Source organism: Maniola hyperantus, chromosome 6, assembly GCF_902806685.2.
Source record: "Maniola hyperantus chromosome 6, iAphHyp1.2, whole genome shotgun sequence".
NCBI lineage: Eukaryota > Metazoa > Arthropoda > Insecta > Lepidoptera > Nymphalidae > Maniola > Maniola hyperantus.
The window spans coordinates 1,439,183-1,461,865 of NC_048541.1; the positions used below are offsets into that span (position 1 = coordinate 1,439,183).

General features: G+C 39.1%; 1 protein-coding gene across 1 annotated transcript in view; it reads right to left on the reverse strand.

The window, feature by feature from the left end:
• Positions 1-22,683, reverse strand: part of LOC117982958 (protein O-mannosyl-transferase TMTC1-like) — a 180,518-nt gene that overhangs the window by 58,525 nt on the left and 99,310 nt on the right. The window lies entirely within an intron of this gene.

Below are 22,683 nucleotides of genomic sequence, written 5' to 3' on the forward strand. Positions count from 1 at the left end.
CTTTTCTGCGCCACCTTACAGGTTTAGCAGGTGCTGACGTCCCAGATGACTTTCTGAAGACGATTTGGATCAGCCGACTCCCGCATGGTATCCAGACGGTGCTCGCCGGTCAGCCTGCAGGAACTGCGCTTGAGGACTTAGCCGACTTGGCGGATAGAGTGAACGACCTGGCTTCTTCAACACCCAAGGTAGCTTCCCTAGCTAACGAGGTCCCTAGCTCACTCATCAGCGACCTCACTAAGGAAGTAGCTGAGCTACGGAAGCAGGTTCAACAAATGGCAACGCAGAGGAACAGCAGATCACGTACTCGCACACCTCAAGGCAAGCGTAATTCCTCAAGGCAACGAACACCATCCAACTACAGGAAGTTTCCGCTGTGTTGGTATCATAGCAAGTATGGAGGTAAAGCCCGCACATGCGTTCGCCCCTGTGACTTCAAGTCGGAAAACTCGATGGGCGGTCGGTAATGGCGACGAACGATTGCCCATCAACATCTACTGGTCGCCTGTTCGTCACTGATCGGTCTTCGAAGACGCAATTTCTGGTCGACACCGGTAGCGACCTGTGTGTTTTTCCTCGATCAGCGTTACGTGAACGTCGTACTCGGACTGAATATACGTTGTGTGCAGCTAACGGTTCTGTAATAGCCACTTACGGTTTTGTGAACTTAGATTTAGATTTCGGACTGCGTAGGACTTTTGTGTGGCGTTTCGTTGTAGCAGATGTTACAAAACCAATAATAGGCGTAGATTTTCTAAATTATTACAATCTTGTAGTAGATTGTCGCAATAAGCGTTTGATAGATAATCTTACTTCTGTAACGACTACGGCTACATTGGCTAATTGTAAGAATGTGTCTTCTGTAAAGATTGTAACCGGCGAAACACGATATCACAAGATCCTTGACGAGTTTCCCGAGATAACACGACCAGCTGGTAGACATCACACAACACCACATAACACAGTCCATCACATACGCACCACTCCAGGCCCGCCAGTATCATCACCTCCTCGTCGACTAGCTCCGGACAAACTTAAGATTGCGCAGAAGGAATTTCAGTCTATGCTGGCCAGTGGCACAGCTAGACCATCCGAAAGCCCATGGTCGTCGCCCTTACATCTAGCGCCAAAGAAAGATAACGGCTGGCGTCCATGCGGCGATTATCGCAAACTTAACGCCCGAACGATTCCGGATAGGTATCCGATTAAGCATATTCAAGATTTTACGCACAGCATTTCAGGTTGTAAAATTTTCAGCACCTTAGATCTTGAAAAAGCTTACAATCAGATACCTATAAATCCTGAGGATATTGCTAAAACTGCAATCACCACACCGTTTGGAATGTTTGAGTTTCCGTATATGACTTTCGGTCTAAGGAATGCGGGACAAACATTCCAGCGGTTTGTGGATGAGATGACAAGAGGGTTGGACTTTGTGTATTCGTACTTGGACGACTTTCTGATTTACTCAAAGAGTGAAGCAGAACACGAGGAGCACCTACGTCAAGTCTTTGGCCGACTAAAACAATATGGCATGTTGCTTAACACGTCGAAGTGCGTCCTCGGTGTCAGCGAGGTAACTTTCTTAGGTTACTCAATATCGGAAAGCGGTACGAAGCCATTGGATTCGAAGGTGAAGGCGGTACAACAATTTCCTGTCCCCACCAACGTGCGACAGCTCAGAGGATTCCTGGGTATGCTCAATTTTTATAGAAGATTTCTACCCCAAGCAGCCCAGGTTCAAGCCCCTCTACACGCTTTGTTGACAGGTTCGGTAAAAGGATCGCAACCAATTCAGCTCACCGGCGAATCCTTAGCTGCATTCCAGGAATGTAAGGTAAGCTTAGCTAACGCTGCCTTATTAGCTCATCCTGATTGTGCAGCCAAGCTTGCTGTTGTAACTGATGCTTCTGACAAAGCCATTGGCGCAGTTTTGCAACAGTACAAGGACGGTGCATGGGAACCACTAGCTTTCTTTTCCCGCAAGCTCAGCCCATCTCAAGTTAAGTATTCGCCTTACGATAGGGAATTACTAGCTATTTATGAGGCTATTAAATATTTTCGGCATATGTTGGAGGCCAGACATTTTATTATATATACTGACCATAAGCCGATCAGTTTTGCATTCCATGAAAGGAAGAACAACTGCTCGCCTAGGCAGTACAGGCACCTTGACTTTATTGCCCAGTTCACCACGGATATCCGCCATATATCCGGTAAGGATAACGTCGTGGCAGATACTTTGTCGCGCATCGAAGAACTGGTAGCACCCGTGAGTCTTGAGACGTTAGCACAAAGTCAAGCTTCTGACTCCGAGCTCAATGAACTCCTGAAGGAAGGTTCATCATTGCAGCTTCAGAAGTTACATGTCCCGGGAAGTCAATTACTGCTGTACTGCGACACAAGTAGCTCAACTGCCAGACCTTTTGTCCCGAAAAACTGCCGGAAACAGGTCTTTGACAGCCTGCACTCTCTAAGCCACCCTGGTGCAAACGCCTCGGCCAAGTTAGTAGCCGAGCGATTTGTTTGGCCAGGTGTGAGGAAGGACTGCAGGAAGTGGTCACGCACTTGTATCGCGTGCCAGCGGGCGAAAGTCAACCGTCACGTGACCGCACCGCTTGGCACCTACAACTTACCACGCTGCCGTTTTCAGCAGATACATATTGACTTGGTAGGTCCACTTCCTACGTCGCAAGGCTTCCGTTACTGCTTGACGGCTGTAGACCGCTACACTCGATGGCCTGAGGCAACGCCCATACAGGACATAACAGCGGAAACCGTCGCGAAAGCCCTGCTGTCAACGTGGATAGCCCGCTACGGGTCGCCTTCTGTTATTACAACTGACAGAGGCCGTCAATTCGAAAGCGCCTTATTCCAACACCTATCGGAGTTGGCCGGTTTCGAACACAAACGGACGACAGCTTACCACCCTGCATGTAACGGGTTAGTTGAACGATTTCATCGTCAACTAAAAGCAGCCATAGCATGCCATGCCAATGATCAGTGGACAGAGTCGTTGCCATGGGTCCTGTTGGGCATAAGAACTTCGTTTAAGGAAGAACTGCAAGCCTCCTCCGCAGAATTAGTTTACGGAGAGCCGCTAAGACTACCCGGCGAGTTCCTAGAGCCTACTGCCACTGGTACTTCAGACATAACGGAATTCTCCGCTAGACTCCGAAACTTCGCCGAAAAATTGCGACCTACACCAACCTCGAGGCACGGTAAACCCAGGGTATTTGTGTACAAGGAGCTTGAGACCTGCGAGCACGTGTTCCTTCGTGAAGACGCGACGCGGGGCTCGCTCCAACCTGCCTACTCTGGGCCACACAAAGTTCTGAGTAGAGGAGAGAAGGTATTCAAAATCCTCTTCAAAAATAAGGAAATGACGGTGTCCATCGACCGCGTGAAACCGGCCTTCATACTATCGGTCCAGAACGAAGAACCCCCACCGGCAGTCCTCAAGACCTACACAACGCGTTCGGGCCGACAGGTTAAATTTTGTAATTTTTATCGACCTTAACGGTCTGGAAGGGGGTGGTGTAGCTGACTCGGCCAGTTTACACACATTTTATAATACATATTTTAAGCTAATATTTATATTTATATCGTATTTCATAATATGCACAAATATTTATAATATATTATACTAGTACGTATATATAAACATTATAAGATAATAAATATTATACCCAGCAGTTTATCGATAGTCGACTATCGACTTTCGAACTCCCTAGCTGGCAGAGGTACATAACGCATTATATAGCGATGCGCCGATGCGCGGACGCAATTGCAAGGTTAAACAGTCAAATCCCAGCTTTGACGCGGAACGCATGTCTCTCGTGCTCTCGTTCATAATACGCGCTTATGTATATCTGCTTACATCTTGTGATTTCGCTTTCCCGCTACGCTTGGCTTACGCTTAATTCCTGTGTAGTGCTTTTAGTGCCTTATAGAATATGCTAAACCATGTCTGTGCACCTTCTACCATGTTTGGGTGATGTATATGCAATATTGGAATAGCAAGAAATAAACAACGTTACTGGAGTCCGATCTTTCATTCCTCGCCTGCACAGTAGGTACCTGCCGCTTCCTGCGACGGATATATTTCTGAAGACTACAAGTACGTACCTATTGATTTACATATAACAAATATCACCTCTGATATATTACATAAACATTGGCGGTGAATACCTACCACATACCGCCATAGTGAAAGTACCATTAATCAAAAACGTCTCCTATAGGGTACGTAGTCACTGTTGCCCGATAGCTTGACGTTAATGGGTGCGACGTTCCATTCAATGAACATAAGATACTTTCCGGGTAATGAACAAGCATTCAGTTGGTATCTTTTAAAGGAACAAAAATTTTAAATATTATTTGTGTTCGGTGTTACATAACGCTGTCTTCCACATCGGTAGACTTTTTTTCAAATTTTACAACAATTGATACAAAAACAGAAATTCAGCAATGCTACTACATTAAAAATAGAATACTACTGTATGCAAAAAATATAATATGTACGTAACTGTCATAATCAAATCTAGCCCTGAAAGGTGTGTTTTGTCATAATCAAATCTAGCCCTGAAAGGTGTGTTTTGTCATAATCAAATCTAGTCCTGAAAGGTGTGTTTTGTCATAATCAAATCTAGCCCTGAAAGGTGTGTTTTGGCTGTTATTGTGGAAGTACCATTCTCCTATTCGGCGGTTCCTCTGGTGCTGCAAATGTTCATGGGCGGCAGTAATCACTTAACATCAGCTGACCCACCTGCTCGTTTGCTCGCTACCTCTATTTAAAAAAGAGTCTGTCTGTCTGCTAGCTTTACACGGCTCATCCGTTCAACCGATTTTGACGAAAGGTACAGAGATATCTTGCATCCCGGAGAAGGACATAGGCTAATTTTTTACTCCCGGAAAATCAAAGAGTGACCATGGGATTTTTAAAAACCTAAATCCACGCGGACGAAGTCGTGGGCATCATCTAGTAATTATTAAAAAAAATATTAACTTTCGTTGATTACAGACCTGCCAACCCCAGTTAAATTAGTTATGGCTCTTAGATGAATTCCAGCGAATGTACGTGACCTCGAATGAGCACGGGACAGAATACATAAAATCTTTAGTTTAATCGTAATCGCATGCCAAACCTCAAGTAAGAATTTATTTTAAAATAAACTACATATATAAATATTCTAAAATGCTTCCATTAATCAGATACGTCTGTAAAAAGGCCAAGTCACTGTCGCACGGCTCTGCGGTAATGGACGTGATGTTCCGTTTCATGAATATAATACACTTTTAGTGTATTATATTCATGAATTGGAACCTATTGGTTTGGCACGTAGCGATGGCAAGAGACCTGATGGTATGACGCTCGTACCGTGGAAGATGGGCAGGTCGCTTGTTTGGGATGCAACTTGTGTAGACACTTTAGCTGCATCCCACATTCAGGCGACCTCCTCTATGGCGGGTGCAGCGGCCATCAGCGCCGAACAGGCCAAGAGGCGCAAATATGAAAACCTCGATGGGAGCTTCGTATTCGTGCCTTTTGGTGTGGAGACCTTGGGGCCGTGGGACCTGGGGGCTCGAGCTATTTTTGAAGAAATTGCGAAAAGAGTTATCGAGTCAACCGGGGACCCGAGAGCTGGCAGCTACCTTGGTCAAAGAATTAGTTTGGCCATCCAAAGGGGTAATGCTGCCAGCATCTTGGGTACAATGCCTCGCTGCGGTGGTCTCGACGAGGTTTTAGATTTAATTTAATTTATTTTAATTTTAATTTAATGTTGTTTTTTTTTTAGATTTAAGTTTATTAATAGTTTAATTACTTCTTTGATAAAAATAAATAAAACCTTAATATTAACCCTTTTAGTGTTAATAAATAATATTGCCTTGAGATGTGAAAAATGGGCGTCATACCTGAATCGCTTACATGCAACAGTTTATCCATTAACTATGTGATTGGGCATTCACTACATTGACTCTTCTTCATCAGACCATCTTCTTGTTACCTATAAGTAGGTATATATAAAAAGAGGCCAAGTGCGAGTCGGACTCGCGCACGGAGGGCCCATACAACAAACGTGATTTTTTTGCTATAATAACGGCAAAAATCACGTTTGTTGTATGGGAGCCCCCTTAAATATTTATTTTATTTTGTTTTTAGTATTACGTTGTTATAGCGGCAATAGAAATACATCACCTGTAAAAATTTCAACTGTCTGACAATAACGGTTCATGAGATACCGCCTAGTGACAGAGGGACTGACAGACGGATAGACAGACGGACGGACAGCGGAGCCCGTTTTACCCTTTGGGTACGGAACCTTAAATAAGATTCTAACTGCCTGATCTACTAAGCCACTTGGGTTAGAAACTTGCACTTATTAAGAAAGTATATTTTGGAAAAAGGAAATTTTAAAAATTTAACTCGAACGAAGTCGGGAGCTAGTAAGTAATATAAATAATATTAAGTCGGGATACTATAGATTGCTACTAAAATATACCTACTTTCGCTTCTTGCAATCTGTGTAAAGAAATAAAAGGAGTCCATAGCAAATAGCACGAAGGAAAAGATAAATATAAGACAGTAAAATACTTGTGATATAAATTCACCCACTCACGATGCAACGAGCCCCATCCACTCCGCCATTAAAGTGGAAAGAGTAAGAACTGATGCAAGTCGAGTGCCACATAAAGCTGCTAACGTTGTTTTGGAACCACTAAATGTCTCGGATTGAGGTATTGCCTACGTGGTATACAAGTTTAAGACACTTTCTTCTGAAACAGTACACTACTTGAAAGTTCTAAAAGCTCTCAGGTCTTGGTTAGACAATACACGAGACAGAATTTTGATGGCATACCTATTTTGCTAATAGAAGGAACAGTTTGAAAAACGTCACAAAATGGAACTCAATGGCAACAGTAAGGCTCCTACGCATACTTTTCTCTATTCATAATGTAAATAGTAGCTTTATTCCCTAGCTATTAAGTGGAAAGAGTAAGAACTGATGCAAGTCGAGTGCCACATAAAGCTGCTAACGTTGTTTTGGAACCACTAAATGTCTCGGATTGAGGTATTGCCTACGTGGTATACAAGTTTAAGACACTTTCTTCTGAAACAGTACACTACTTGAAAGTTTTAAAAGCTCTCAGGCCTTGGCTAGACAACACGCGAGATACAACAATATGACAAAATATAATTCGTATAGAAGGAACAGGTAAAAGTACGTCACAAAATGGAACGCAATGACAACAGTACGACGTCTTCGCAAGTTTATGTTACTCATGATGCAACTAGTAGCTTAAGTTTAGATCACCGTGCAAAGCTGGCCAAGTGTGAATCAGCAGACCTCACACACTTTGGAGAATATTATGTAGAACTCTTAGACAAAGGTTTTCTCACGAAATTTCCTTCACCGTTAAAATAAGTAATTTTTTATAATTTACATAAAACATCGATTGTATGATATGCTTTTTTGAATTGACTTTTAAGCGTGTGTAAAGGCAAGTCTAAAATTATGGACTGTGGAATTTCATTGTAAAATATTACACTCGTATCCACAAACGACAAGATAATTATCTAAAGGTAGGTATTGGAATTCAAAAACAAGTCATCGCAGTAGATAAAGTGAGAAAACGAAGTAAAAGAGTGGTATCGGTTGTCGGCAGTGCCTCGATAGCTATTAAAACGTAATCAAGCGGACGCTCCGATACGTCGGACGAACTTCCCTTCTAGGGTTAGTTTGTGGAGGTTTTTGTTGCGCTTGTTGTTTAAGAGTTTTCAATTTACTACTATATGTTCCTTTTTGTTCAACATGCTTTACTTTACATTCTTTTTGTTCAACATGCTTTACTTTACATTCTTTTTGTTCAACATGCTTTACTTTACATTCTTTTTCTTTTTCTGCCATCTACACACACGAAACGTTTTGCGTCATCATTCCTCACACGCAAGGTTTGGAATGCTCTTGCACGATATGTGTTTCCTACCAATTACAACCCGGGTATCTTTATAACAAGAGTGAATAGGCATCTTCTAGGTAAACGCGTCCCATCTTAAGCCACATCATCACTTTCCATCAGGTGTGATTGTGGATTGCGTTTACCTATAATGAACAAGAAATAAATAAAAGTATTTTTGATACTCCACTTTAGTAATTTTGACATTTAAATTGTAATCGGCATCATCCTTATTTCAAACCATCGCCGTAACACTACTGAACACGGGTCTCCTCTCAGAAGGGTTTAAGCCATTGCAAATCACCCTGTAAGCCTGTGTTTGTGGAAGTTTTTGTTGCACTTGTTGATTTAAGGGTTTTCAATTTACTACGATATATTTACGATATATATTTATTTTAATGTTATTGTATATTTTTTTAGGTTAAGACTTTTGTTGTTCATTAATGTCCTTAGATTATAATAAGCCTGACATGTACATTTTACATAGATATAAAAGCCCTTAATAAATAAAGAAAAAAAATAGTAGTGTTCAACTGTAAACTATAATATAGAAAAAACTTGTTTCAAAAACAAGCCATCAAAGCACGATAACGTGGTAAAAACATCGATGGGTAAAACAAGGTAAAAGTGTGGGATCGGTTTGCGTCGGTATCTCGGTGGCTATTAAAAAGCAATCACGGGAACGCTCCACGATAGTGTCAAAGTTCTGATACCTAGGGTTATGTTATGTGCTATATTTTCAATCAGTTTGTGTGAAGCTTTGCAGTTGTTTACTTTCGTCGCTATATCCTTCGTTCAAGGTATACTGTGATCATTTTCTGTGGGGATATATTGTGTAAAATACAATATATGCAAAATAGACTCCAGCCGCTTGGGATTAGGTTTTCATCATGATCAACCCATCGCCGGCTCACTACAGAGCACAGGTCTCCTCTGAGAAGAGTTTTGGTCATAGTCTACCACGCTGGCCATGTGCGGATTGTTACACTTCACACACCTTTGAGAACATTATGGAGAACTCTCAGGCATGCAGGTTTCCTTACGATGTTTTCATTCACCATTAACGCAAATGATATTTTGTTACTTAAAACGCACGTAACTCTGAAATGTTAGAGGTGCGTGCCCGGGATCGAACCTCCAGCCTCCGATTAGAAGGCAGACGTCCTAACCACTGGGCTATTACAGCTTTTTTACGATATTAGTATGGATTAAACTATGGGTTCTAAAAAGAAAATAAAAATGGTGAACATAAAACGTACTGCCACATTCTATAAAACAATTTCTATCAAAACTGACTGGAGGCAACCGCAACTTCCTTAATGAACTCACCGTTTGACTTGGAAAGTTTAATCGCCTTCGCGTGAGGGAAGGTATTATTGTCAGTCGCTGACAACCGCTGGTAGACATTTATTACCCTTCAGGCAACGGTCCCGCGCCGGCGAGAAAACGACTAACTATCGGCGATTTTCTCTCTCAAGAAACGCACAATAAATGTACATTCCGTGTAAACGAAAGAGATGCATATATCAAAAGTTGCTCTCGGCTATTCACACTGGCGGCGACGACTCGCTTTACTAGTTTTGTCGCTACAGGATTTTGTCGCTACGCAGATGAAGTCGCGAGACTAAGCTAGTTATGATATATTATGCCTATGACATGGGTGTAAGTAGGTACAACATATTTTAGGCATCAGTGGCTTAACCTAATTTTGGCTGTTTTGGTGAAACAACAAAAAAATTATTCATTATGATTTATTATTCACTACGAAACAATATCAAGTAGAAAATAAATGCTTAAATATACTAATCTATTTTAATAATCGCTCAACTTTATAAAAATGGGCCAGAAAAAGTGTTCCATAGAATTTGCCGCTGCTCTAACTCGATTATTCGCTCATAAAAGTCTAAACTGGCATAAACGAGTTACTAGTCGGTACGTTCAAGTAGTGAGGCACTTTGCGAAGTCAACCGTTATAGTTAATTTATGCTAACTACTATTTTTAGGGTTCCCTACGTCAACAGGAAAAAAGGAACCCCTATAGGATCACTCCGTTGTCTGTCTGTTTGTCAAGACCCGTCCAGATAATCAATATAAATAACCTAGAATCATGAAATTTGCCACATAGATAGGTCTTATAGCACAAGTAAAGGGAAAAATCCGAAAATCGTGAATTTGTGGTTACATAAAAAAATACGAACAAATAGTTAAACTAGCGGCACGCTATGATGGCCGGTTTGACGTTTGTCCGCTCATGAAGTTCCGTATTAATTGATAACGACTTTGAAGGAAATAATTGTATTACTTTATTGACGATAGTGATGTGCAGAGATTCATAAATTTTATCGAATGTAGTTTTAGGTTTAGGACTCAAAATTTATTTATTAAATTGATTTCTTAAATGTATACAAGTGTAGAAAAATCAGTTTGCACCATTTAAGGGGTGAATGTACTTGTGAATATGAACAATTTTCACTATGTGGACAAACCTCTGAAATCGCAAAAAAATATCAATAAATTTTTAAAAATGGAATCTAATACGATCGTCACATAGGATCGCTGGCTAGCACAACTACTACCTCCGGCAAACTCGCGTCAATGCTCAATGCAAAACAAAGCAGTTTCGAATTGACGTTGCTTCGAAAAGTATAAACTGTCAGTGCAATGCGATTGTGATATAGTTTTGACCTGGCTTTGGATTTCAAATATTGATACTGCATTACTGTTGACCCTTGCTCGTTAATTTGGACTCTGTTCAAGCCCTTTGTTGTGGATTTCGTCGATATGACCGAACGTACGCAGAGAACTGTTCTAAATAGTCAGACACGTGAGTTCCTAATACGCCTTCGTAACTATTTCGATCGTGAAGCTCAAAATGGAGGGCCAATTTTACCTATAACGTCAGTGGTTGAACGCGTAGCTGATGCGCTTAATATTGGACAACGAACTGTTAGACGGATAACTAAAAAAAAATATGGCGAGACTGGCACAGAAGAAAATAAACTTCACACACCAAAAAAGAGAAAACGAGCAAAACCAGTCGTAGGCATCGATAGCTTTGATGCCGATGCTATCCGAAGACATGTTTACGGCTACTATTTACAGAAGGAGTATCCAACAAGAAAAAAGTTGGTGCATTCACTGAAGGAAGCTGGATTATTCTTCGGTGGGGAAAGTTCTTTAACGAAGATTTTGAAGACCATTGGATTTCGATACAAAAAATGTAACAAACGCAAAATATTGATGGAAAGATTTGATATAGCGATGGCAAGGTATACTTTTTTACGGCAAGTGAAAGAAATCAAAAATTGGCAAAATGTTGTGTTCTTGGATGAAACATGGCTTAATGCTAACCATACTGTAGGCCGTTCTTGGAACGATGACACAGCAGCATCTACTTCCAAAGTTCCTGTAGGAAAAGGATCGCGACTTATAATTTGTCACGCCGGAACCATCAACGGGTTTGTCGAAGGTTCTCTCATGGCTTTTGCGTCAAAAACCACTGGAGACTATCATGAAGACATGAATGGAGAAAAGTTTACTGAATGGTTTACCTCAATGTTGTGTAGCCTCCCTGAACCATCTATTATAATTATGGACAACGCCCCATACCACTCGATGCAAATTGACAAGCCACCTGCCCAATCCCAAAAGAAAGCTGATATCGTCGCATGGCTTCGTAAAAATGGCGTAGATGCAAACATGAATATGTTAAAAGCGGAATTAGTACGTCTTTTAAAAGAAAACAAACCAACCAAGATCCGATACGTCATTGACGAAATAGCATTAGAACATGGGCACAGAGTTATACGGTTACCGCCTTACCATTGTGAGTATAATGCGATTGAGTTGGTGTGGGCTCAAATTAAGGGATATGCTGCAAGACACAATACAGAACCCCCATTTACCACAAAAAAAATGCTAAAATTATTAGAAGAAGCTTGTGAACATGTGACTAAAGGAGACTGGGAAAAGGTTGTGAATAGAACTGTTAAATTAATAAGGGAAGATTATGAAAGAGATGTGAAAATAGATAATATTATAGAAAACGAACATATAATTATTAATGTATGTGATGATAGCAGTGACGACAGTGAAAATAGTAGTATGGACGAATCTGATTAATTATGGCCTTTTGTGGCACCTTTTTCGGTATCTTTTGTATTCATATGTTTCTTGTGTGCATATAAAGTATGTATATTCATTTTCGTTCAAATATTCAGTTCGTTCAAATAAATTAAATAAACATATACATTTTTGTTTTATTAAACCTATTTAATCAGGTACAAAAACAAAACTTAATTGTTTTTTGTTCGAGAATAAATTGACATTCCACATCACTATTGTAATGTGTCAAACCGGCCATCATAGCGTGCCGCTAGTGTAGTAAGTATTTATTACTTTCAAAGTAAGATAACTATACCAAGTGGAGTATCATACGAAAGGGCTTTACCTGCGAAATCCAAGTTTTTGATTTATCGTGCAAAATGTCTAAAAAATACGACTGTAGTACGGAACCCTCGGTGCGCGAGTCTGATTCACACTTGGCCGGTTTTTAGCTAAGTTTTGCGTTCACTTCAGCTCTATTTTACAAAATATTATTTATTATTTAATAACCAACTGTTAAATAGTAGATTATTAACCAAGGAGATAAAGCAGTGTCGTCTGTCGCGGGTGGCGATTTAAATCGCGAGCGTAACGAAGGACTCGAGGTTTACTCCCGAGCGTAGCGAGGGTGTTAAAAACTTAAAACACGAGCGAAACGAGTCCTGTACCCGTAGTACAAGATTTTACGTCTCACGAAACGAAACCAAATTCGAGAGTCGAAATACTTCCGCGTTACAGTAAAATGGACCTAAACAGCCTTGAATTGAAGTCAAATATTCAATGCCACTGATTTTAATTTCGCAATGTTTCCGCTTGGAGCGCTGGCTGTAGAAGTAGACAAACTTGAGCTTTAAAACAAGGCATTTAAGATCCAGTTTACTGTAACGCGGAAGTATTTCGACTCTCGAATTTGGTTTGGTTTGGTGAGACGTAAAATCTTGTACTACGGGTACTGAGTGTGGCGAGGGATTTAAGTTCACCCAAGACTGTCTAGCTTTATCATCGAGGAAAATACTCCACTTTTCGTACCATTTACGAAAAAGTTTTTTATATCGACTCCGACACTACGCTTACTTGTTTGCCGTCCCCACTCTAGAAGTTTGTGGCTCCAGCATAACCTGTCTGTCTGTCACTTCAACTTCCTTGTTAAAAAAAAACCTCGTAAGAGATTGATGTTTAAAATTATAACGCAACAAAATCCACCAATAATCGACCGAGTTATTGCGAAACTTTTCCGCAATAAATACCTTTAACAGCCAATAGCGTAGCGTGGAAATCGGAAAAATAAAACACAGAACGCGCGTGGTCACGCCAATTTCAAGCACCCGTAGTGGGCTGTCATCGCTGATTGCTTTTTCAATTAAATTTCTGAGCTGTTCCGTGAACAACGAGTTTAATTGTTAGCAATATCGGCTTTTATAGATGACCGTGGTTGTTAAAAATCCTTGAAAATCCATGTCGGTTTACAAAATGATTAAAAAAATGTCCTGGACGCTTAAATTGTCGCATGCCTACTTGTCCGAATGAACAAGGAACCCTTACAGAATCACTTGTGTACTCCGTCTGTCCGTCCGTCTGTCACGGACAAATGTAGAGCATAATATACCGGAGCATGTTCAGGAAATGTAGACTACAATGCGTTAAAGGCTTTGCTTGCTTTCCCTGCTTCTTTAGTAGTGGGAAGCCGGGCGGTGTATATCACATGCTGCACTTTGTACCATACATAATATATTGATTTGTCTTTTTTGGCGGGCTTTTTTTTCAATCTATAGCCTAGCGCTTAGCTGCAATCAGATCCGCTGACAAGTGATGTGAAGCTAAATTAAGCTTATTTTTTTTACATATTTTTTTTAATTAGGAAAACCATCAGCTTAAATTGATCTTAATAATCTTAAAATTAAGTAACTAGAAGCTAATAATAGGTTTTCACAGTTAAGTACAAATTTAAAAGTTAAGTTGTTGTTTTTATGTATCATGGACTTCCGCAAAGTAGCACCTGCTTCTATCCAAATATTACTTTATTCGCCTTTAACATTAAGTCAAAATCTAAGTTATATTAAAAGACTAGCTGATGCTCGCGACTTTGTCGGCGTGGAATTAGGTTTTCAAAAATCCCGTGGGAAGTCTTTGATGTTCCGGGATAAAAAGTAGCCTATGTCACTTTCCAGGTCTTTATCTATGCAAAAAATCACGTTAATCCGTTGCACCGTTTCGACGTGATTGAAGGACAAACCAACAAACGAACAAACAAACACACTTTCGCATTTATATAGGGGTACTGATTTATGTTTTTGTATGGGATAGGCGCTTGCATATTTCCTTCCGGTCTTAGCCCTGTGTCATCACATACAACGGAAGTTTGTCTAAAGTTAATCTAAGCTGCATTGTTGAGAAACATGTTAAGTACTACTTAAGTTAACTCTAGTTACGCTAAGCTCCGAGAGTTGTAAATAGTTAGGCATCAAAGATAAGGGGCATTCTGTATGTAACTGTACAGTTTACCTGAAGCTTGTCAGAGACAGTGCAACCGCTCTTGCGAACTAAATTTATAGTATAACTAGCTTATGCTCGCGACTTTGTCCGCGTGGACTACACAAACTTCAAACCCATATTTTAACCCCTTGGGGGTTGAATTTTCAAAAATATTTTCTTAGCGGATGCCTACGTCATAATAGCTATCTGCATGCCAAATTTCAGCCCGATCCGTCCAGTAGTTTAAGCTGTGCGTTGATAGATCAGTCAGTCAGTCAGTCACCTTTTCCTTTTATCTATATATTTAGATAAATAAAACTAAATTTGTACAAATGTACTACAGTTAAATGTTTTACAATTTGTAGAACTAAATTTGTGTTAATATTGGGGCTAATTCTGAGCACAACCTAATTTTAGAGTATTCGCATGCTCTTCTTACTAATGTAATATGAAAAGGACAGACACAGTTTGACAGTTTTAAATTTAATTTTTAGATCGTAAAATCCGTGATTTTAGCACGCACTCGCGAACCTACTGTTTAAATTTGTATTGTGCACTAAAATTTAGAGTCTTTAAATGTGAAAGTCATGTTCCGTTCCTTTTTTAGCATTAGTAAAAAGAAAAGGATGCAGATACTCTAAATTTAGTTTAGAGAGAGACTAGAGAATCGGGGCTATTATTTGTACAAAAAATGCACTTTCAACTTTAAAATATCGAGTCTGAATCGTAAAAGAGCCGCACAGGAAGTTGTTCAGCTCTATTTTGGCAAGCCAAGCCTAAACCGAAGGCTGACACGTAGGCAATACCTCACATAGCGACATTTAGTGGCTCAGAAACTACGTTAGCAATTTTATGTGCCTCGACTCTTGCTACTGCTCTATTCCTTTCTTGTTCCGGCTTAATGGCCCCGGGATATATAAGATGTGCTCGTTGAATTATAAAGATAGAGTTAACTCACTATAGTGTATTAGTTTTGTGCAAAAAAAAATAAAAAATCTAAAAAAAATGTTTGTTACACAACATTATGTTATTATCACTACCCCTATTTTAAATGCGAAAGTGTGTTTGTTTGTTAGTTTGTTAGTTCAATGATTTGTTGGTTTGTCCTTCAATCACGTTGCAACGTAGCAACTGATCGACGTGATTTCAAAAACCTAAATCCACGTGGACGCAGTAAGTCGCGGGCATCAGCCAGTGTAAGGTAAAAATATTGCATTGCCATCCAAGTCAAAACTATAATTCTGCTCTCTCGGGATATCTATAGATTCAAATTGATCGCAAAAATTGTAGCGAACAGACAAACAAACAAGAAACCTTAAAAAATTTACAGGCAAGAAAGCAAGTTAAAATTGGATTGCCATCCAATTCCGATCTATAGTTAAAATTTGAATAGATTTCAGTAAAAAATCCAAAAATGAAAATATAAAAAATTTTACATCATACTTTGACATAAGATTTTTTACACCTTTGTTAGGTACCTACCAGTTATCTCCCAATGCCACCATGATCTAAACTTCACAGTCGCTGATCGTTTCTCCTAGTGTTGGGGACAATGTGCAGAGAAACTTTTAGCTTTTATAAAATAGTGAAGGTCTGGCACGCGTTGGCTCTCCCTCTCTCTATTAGCTTCAAATGGATTACAATATTTGTACCGAACAGACAAATAGAACGACAAGAAAGCGAGTTAATAAAGAAAGAAAGAAGAAAAAAAGAAAACTTTTATTTGATCACTACATTACAATGAATACTACTTAAAACTAATTTTAATTAATCTACATAGTTATACTAATAGGTAAAAATGTATTTAATACAGTGTATCGTGTGACCAAATAGGTCTCCCCACTCAGCATAAAAACGTTGACTTAGTAAAAACTGTCGAGTACGACAAGGCTGTATGAAACCATATCCCATCTCCTTTGACGCAATTTATATTTTCATGAGAGCACGTAAAATGCTTGACATGGGAACATTTAGCAGGGCGTCAAATACCTAACTCAAATAGCTGCACTCGAGCGAGCCCGCAGTGATTTATAATTCCCTAGCTCGACGCTGCAATCCTATTAAAATATATGCATGCATGCCAGAGCGTCTGTTTGACAAAGTGCTAAGACAATTTAGAACAGCAAAACATAATTCAAAAGAGTGTATGAAATAAATTTTGAATGTATTTACCTACCGCTCTAGAGTATGTTTGTTTTTGTGGGCGATGGAGAGGGCTATGCTTGGAGATTGTGTATGTGATCAAATCAGAAATGAGGAGATCCGTAGGAGAACCAGAGTAACCGACATATCAGGTGGCGAAGTTGAATGAGTGGCAATGGGCGGGCAGGGCACACAACTCAAACCGATAGACTTTGAGGTGCTGGAATGGCGATATCGCGCCGGACAGCGCAGCGTTGAAAGGCCTTCCACTAGGTGAACAGAATATGATAACAAACGAGTCGCAGGGAGCCGCTGGATTCTGGAGGCGCGGCGGCACAAAAGCCGTGGCCTGTGAAAGTCCCTACAAGACTTATGTCCAGCAGTAGACATATATCAATTGACGACGATGACGACGATCATAATATGTCATAGAGTCTGACGAAATGTATCAAGGTCACTTGAGCGATTTATAATAATACTAGCTGATGCCCACGACTTCGTTCGCGTGGATTTAGGTCTTAAAAATGCCTCAGGAACTCTTTCGTTTTCCGGGATAAAAAGTAACCTATGTCATACTCCAGTTCTTTAACTATACCCATGCAAAAAATGACGTCAATCCATTGCACCGTTGCGACGTGATTGAAGGACAAACCAACAAACCAATAAACCAACCAACCAACAAACGAACACACTTTCGCATTTATAATAATTTATAAGACTGATTAATTGTTAAGATGTGTACCTATCTAACTGGCATTACCTAACCCGTAGGTAGTTATAACTTTCAAAAATTTTTTTTTTTCTTTTCTTTCTGATGGCTGTATAAAATTTTAAAAACGTTAAATAATCTCACGGTCCATTTGGCAAGCCATAATAGTTATATTATTCTTTAGCACCACAATAAATCCTGCAAATGTGCTGCATAAGTACACGCTATTTTACAAGTGCATTGAATATTGTGGTTACAAGTAGATGCAGTTTAACCACTTAAATTAGGTTTAAAGTAGTGTTTCAATGGCACCGATTCCGTTGTCTTTCTAAACTAAATTTAGAGTATCTGCATCCTTTTCTTTTTAACAATGCTAAAAAGGGACAGAACATGAACTTTACATTTAAATACTCTAAATTTTAGTGCACGCTACAAATTTAAACAGTAGGCTCGCGATTGTGCGCTAAAATCAGGGGTTTACCATCTAAAAATAAAATTTTAAAGTGTCAAACTGCGTCTGTCCTTTTCATATTATATTAGTAAGAAGAGTATGCGAATACTCTACGTATGCGAATATATTACGTTGTGCTCAGAATCAGTACCAATCTGTTCTTAATCTTACTCAGAAACAGACAAAGATTAAAAATATTAGAGGCTAAAAAAAGAAGAAAGTTGGATGATACCAACTTAACCAGATATCTTTAACCAGATATCCGAGAGTTCGGATTTAAAAAAAATCCATCGGCTTTCTTAAAAACCGACCAAGTGTAAATCGAACTCGCACATGTAGGGTTTAGTAGCGTCGTACAAGGTATAACAATATGTACTTTTTAATTTGCATGGCGACTTTTGTCATCCTTCAACGCAATATTATCCACCCCTTTTACACGCATATCCTCCTTCGTTCACGCAATCCATCCACCTTTTATTTGGTCTTTCCTGTTTTCTCCTTCCCCATATATTATCTTCTTCTAAATATGCAAAAGGAAAAGCTGGCTGAATGACTGACTGACGGACTGACTGACTGATTTATCAACGCACAGCTCAAACTATTGGACGGAGTTTATGACGTAGACATCTGCTAAGAAAGGATTTTTGGAAACTCAATTCTTACGGGGGTAAAGTTGGTGTTTGAAATTTGTGTAGTCGCGGGCATTAGGTAGTTTTTTTATATATTATTTGGTTTGAATTCCTATCTCAAATTAATTAAACGGGATCCCTGTATTAAAATGAGTCTAAAAACCGCAGCCGTCCAAATGTTATCGCTAACAAAATGCTCATTAACCCGACTCCGTTGACCCGCGAACTATTTGAGGCCACAATTTGAGTGGGATTTAGTCGTAAACTAAACTGGAATGCCCATTGTTGGAATGACGGGCCGGCCGCCGCGGGTTCCGTACCTACGTACAATTTTGCGGTCCATTTGCGACCGCACAAAATGGTATTTCGCTAGCGGGCGGTCAGATATTGTATTGTGGGCTCACATTAACTTTACCACCTCTGATAACGCCCGGTGGAAATTGTTTTTTGAAATACAATTTTCGATTTATAATATTACTAGCTGATGCCCGTGACTTAGTTTGCGTAGACCACGCGGACCAACCCCTATTCTTATCCTTTAGGGGTTGCATTTTCAAAAATCCTTAGCGGATGTTTACATCATAATTAGCTATCTGCTTGCCAAATTTTAGCCTGATCCGTCCATTAGTTTGAGTTTTACGTTGATATATCAGTCAGTCAGGTTGTCCTTTTATATATAAACAAGCTTATGCTCGCGACTTCGTCCGCGTGGACCACACAAATTTCAAACCCCTACTTCACCCCCTTAGGGGTTGAATATTCAAAAATCCTTTCTTAGCGAATGTTTACGTCATAATTAGCTATCTGCATGCCTAATTTTAGCCTGATCCGTCCAGTAGTTTGAGCTGTCCGTTGATCAGTCAGTCAGTCAGGTTTTCCTTTTATATATATATAATAAAAACCGCTGAAGTGGGTGTTGGACTACGCGCAGTGTAGGGTTCCGTAATTGCTCGTCACAATACACTAGCGGTTTTACACAACTAACAACTTCATCTATCTTGTAGGATTGTACGGAACCCTTCGCGTGCTACTCCGACTCGCACTTGACTAGTTTTTTAAATCTATTAAAAGTCTAGTATAATTAGACTCGTATTTCAAGTGGATGAAGCCAAGTGGCAAAGCTAGCGATACATTAAGGCCCTTAAACTAACTCTAAACAAACTAACAAACTAACAATGCCTAGACAAGTCCTTTACAAACTAGACAAACTCAGCGAAACTATGCAGCGCCCAACTCAGCGGTAGTTTCCAACTAAGTACAATATTTTTGAAGACTCCTCTAGTCTCCAGTTTTGAAGAGGTTATCGAATTTTTGAGCGACGAAAAGTTTTAAAATGATCAAACTATAAACACACCAGAAGTGAAATTAAATATGAATCACAACGCGCCGAGAGTTAATTTACTAGTTTAATAATTGTTATTATGATGAACATGAGCATGAAAAGTGAAAAATATTTTTAGATTTTATATAAAAAGTTCAAAATATTTTATGTAGGTCGTGGTATGCTTAAGGTCGAAGCTGTGGTGCCCCGAGCCAAACATTTCTTCACTTGCTATTCTTAAAGATTGTTTGATGTCTTCAGACTTGGTTTTCATTGTGCTCTCGGAAAATTCGCTGCTCCACAATTTTTTGCTGCTATTCATATTATTTGAAGCGAGAAATCTTCCGATCCTAACGTTAATGAAAGGCCTATTTAGAATATGAGGCGAAGAGCTCTAATATTCAAATATTTATTCATGAACTAAAGTGTCTTAATAAGCCTTAGTAGTCAAGACGTCGCTCGCCTCCTATTCGGGAGGTATGGGGTTTTTGGATAATATTATGTATTTTAAGCAAATAAATATTACTTGCAGTGAATAACAACATTGTGCCAGCCTGAATGTCTGAAAATTCTTCATAATATTCCCTAGGCGGACGGACTACAGTTTACTAGACTACTAGTTAGACTACTAGCTCCCTCCCCTAGGATAGTCGTTAGTTAGTTTTTGCTCATTTTTCTACATATCTTTCGGCACCTCCATATTTTTATATTTTATTTTTATACGTAATTTAAAAGTTTTTGGTTTTATTGTTTCATTGTTAATTTGGTTTTGATTGTATGTTTTTGTTCGTGGCACTTATCCAGTTAGTTGGTTGCCTCAGCTTGCTGGATCTAATTTTTAACATCTTTTCTCTTGTTCCTATTTTCTTTTTCGGTTTTCTCCTACTATCTAGTTTTCTCATCGCAAGCTGTGGCAATCACTAAGTGGGTCTACACTCTACATAATACCAATTATATGTATCTATTTATTGTTATGTAGTTGTGTTGTAAGTTTTCTTTGTGTAACCTGTTGATTTTCCTTTAAATAAAAATTAAATTAAAAATTAGAGAAAAAAAGAAAAAAAAACCTCTTTCAGTAAGCTTGGTCATCTATATTCATTATGTAGATAATAATAACATAGGCGGGCAAAATGCCACAATGAGCATTAGTGACACGCTACGAATGCGATTAGGCGATATGATTTTTCCCTTTTTTCCCTTTTTTTTGAAAATTAATGACAGCAGCGACAGTTCTGTACTGACAGTCACGCAACGAGGGTAGGCAAATGTTAAATTGAACTATAGGATTGCATGAATTTATTTACACAGACTTAAATCTCAATAGAGGATATTTTATTTTATTTAACTGAGAAACACTTTTGACATTTTTGCACAATTTGTAAAGTTATTTCAGGATGGAGGAAAAGAAAATGAATAATTTATTGGGTTGCATTTTTACTTTCGCATCCTTGAATTTCAGAATACAATCTCGGGAAATAAATTCTCCTTTAAGTGAAAAATGCTTTGGTAATCCTAGAACTTGTTTTGTTTTGAAGCCTCTTTAGCATTATCCTGCATGCAGCAAAATTTGTTGTTATATTTTCAACTTAGAAAAATATTCCTTCTTAGCTTTGTCTTTGAAAAAGATGAAAATATTATATGAAATATATTATGATATTATATGAATATTATATGATTTTATATGAAAGAAAATATTTATTCGTTTTTTATTGGTTTCAGGGATGATTTTAGGATGTTAACTGGAAGGGAAAATTGTGCATTTGATTTTGCATATACCTACCCATCTAAATAGGCATATAAAAGACAATTTACTTATACCATACCTACAGATTTGTCTGTTTTGGCGGATTAAGTATAGCGAATTAAATTTAAAGTTCTATATCATGTACTTTCGCAAAATAAAGCCTGCTTCTATCCAACTTATTAATAGCAGAGTTTAGGCCCTTATCTGATTAGTCGGTATACCAGGCAGCGGCGCGACATCAGCACGCTCGGTATACGCGGTACGGTACCGAAAGCTTACCGAATGCTTACATTTCTATATTGGTGTGGTAATCGCGGCAGAGCGGTGTGGTATATTATAGATAAGTATTTGGTTTACCGCGTCTCTGCATGCATGTCTAAGTAGCCGTTGTATTTTGCTTCGTTATTGTCGAGGCAATAGTATTCCAAAAAAAATGCCGCGCGGCTACCTAACATGCATTCAAAGATGCAGTAAACCAAATCTGTACCCCCAATGGATACCAATCAGGAATGCTCTATTGAAACATAAGCGCTCGGTAAGCTTTCGGTACAGCGTATAACGAGCGTACTGATGTCACACCGCTGCCGTATCGACTAATCGGAAAAAGGCTTTAGATATACAACTCAATAGGTACAAGTGCATATACAACGTCAAAATTCATTCGCAATGGAATGTATCGATTGTGTGGAAGCGACGTTCGAAACAAGTTTAATCGTGAACCACTCACATTCCTCAATGCAAGAGCGATTCGTAAGTAATCGAAATCATGATTTTAATTGCGATTCTTTCATGAGTCCGAGTGATTGAATTAGATGCATTTGATACAATGTTGGCATCATCGAGGTATATTTCGCATTGATTTCATTTTAGTTTGACTTTTGAATTCCACCGCTATACCAAGTTTCTAAAACTCACTTGAGTGAAGCCAAGATCGGTCTGCATATTTTATTTTATTTTTAAATATTATAAATGGGAAAGTGTGTTTGTTTGTTGGTTTATTGATTTGTTGGTTTGTCCTTCAATCACGTTGCAACGTAGCAACGGATAGACGTGATTTTTTGCATGGGTATAGTTAAAGACCTGGAGAGTGACATGGGCTACCTTTTATCCCGGGAATTCAAAGAGTTCCCACGGGATTTTTTAAAAACCTAA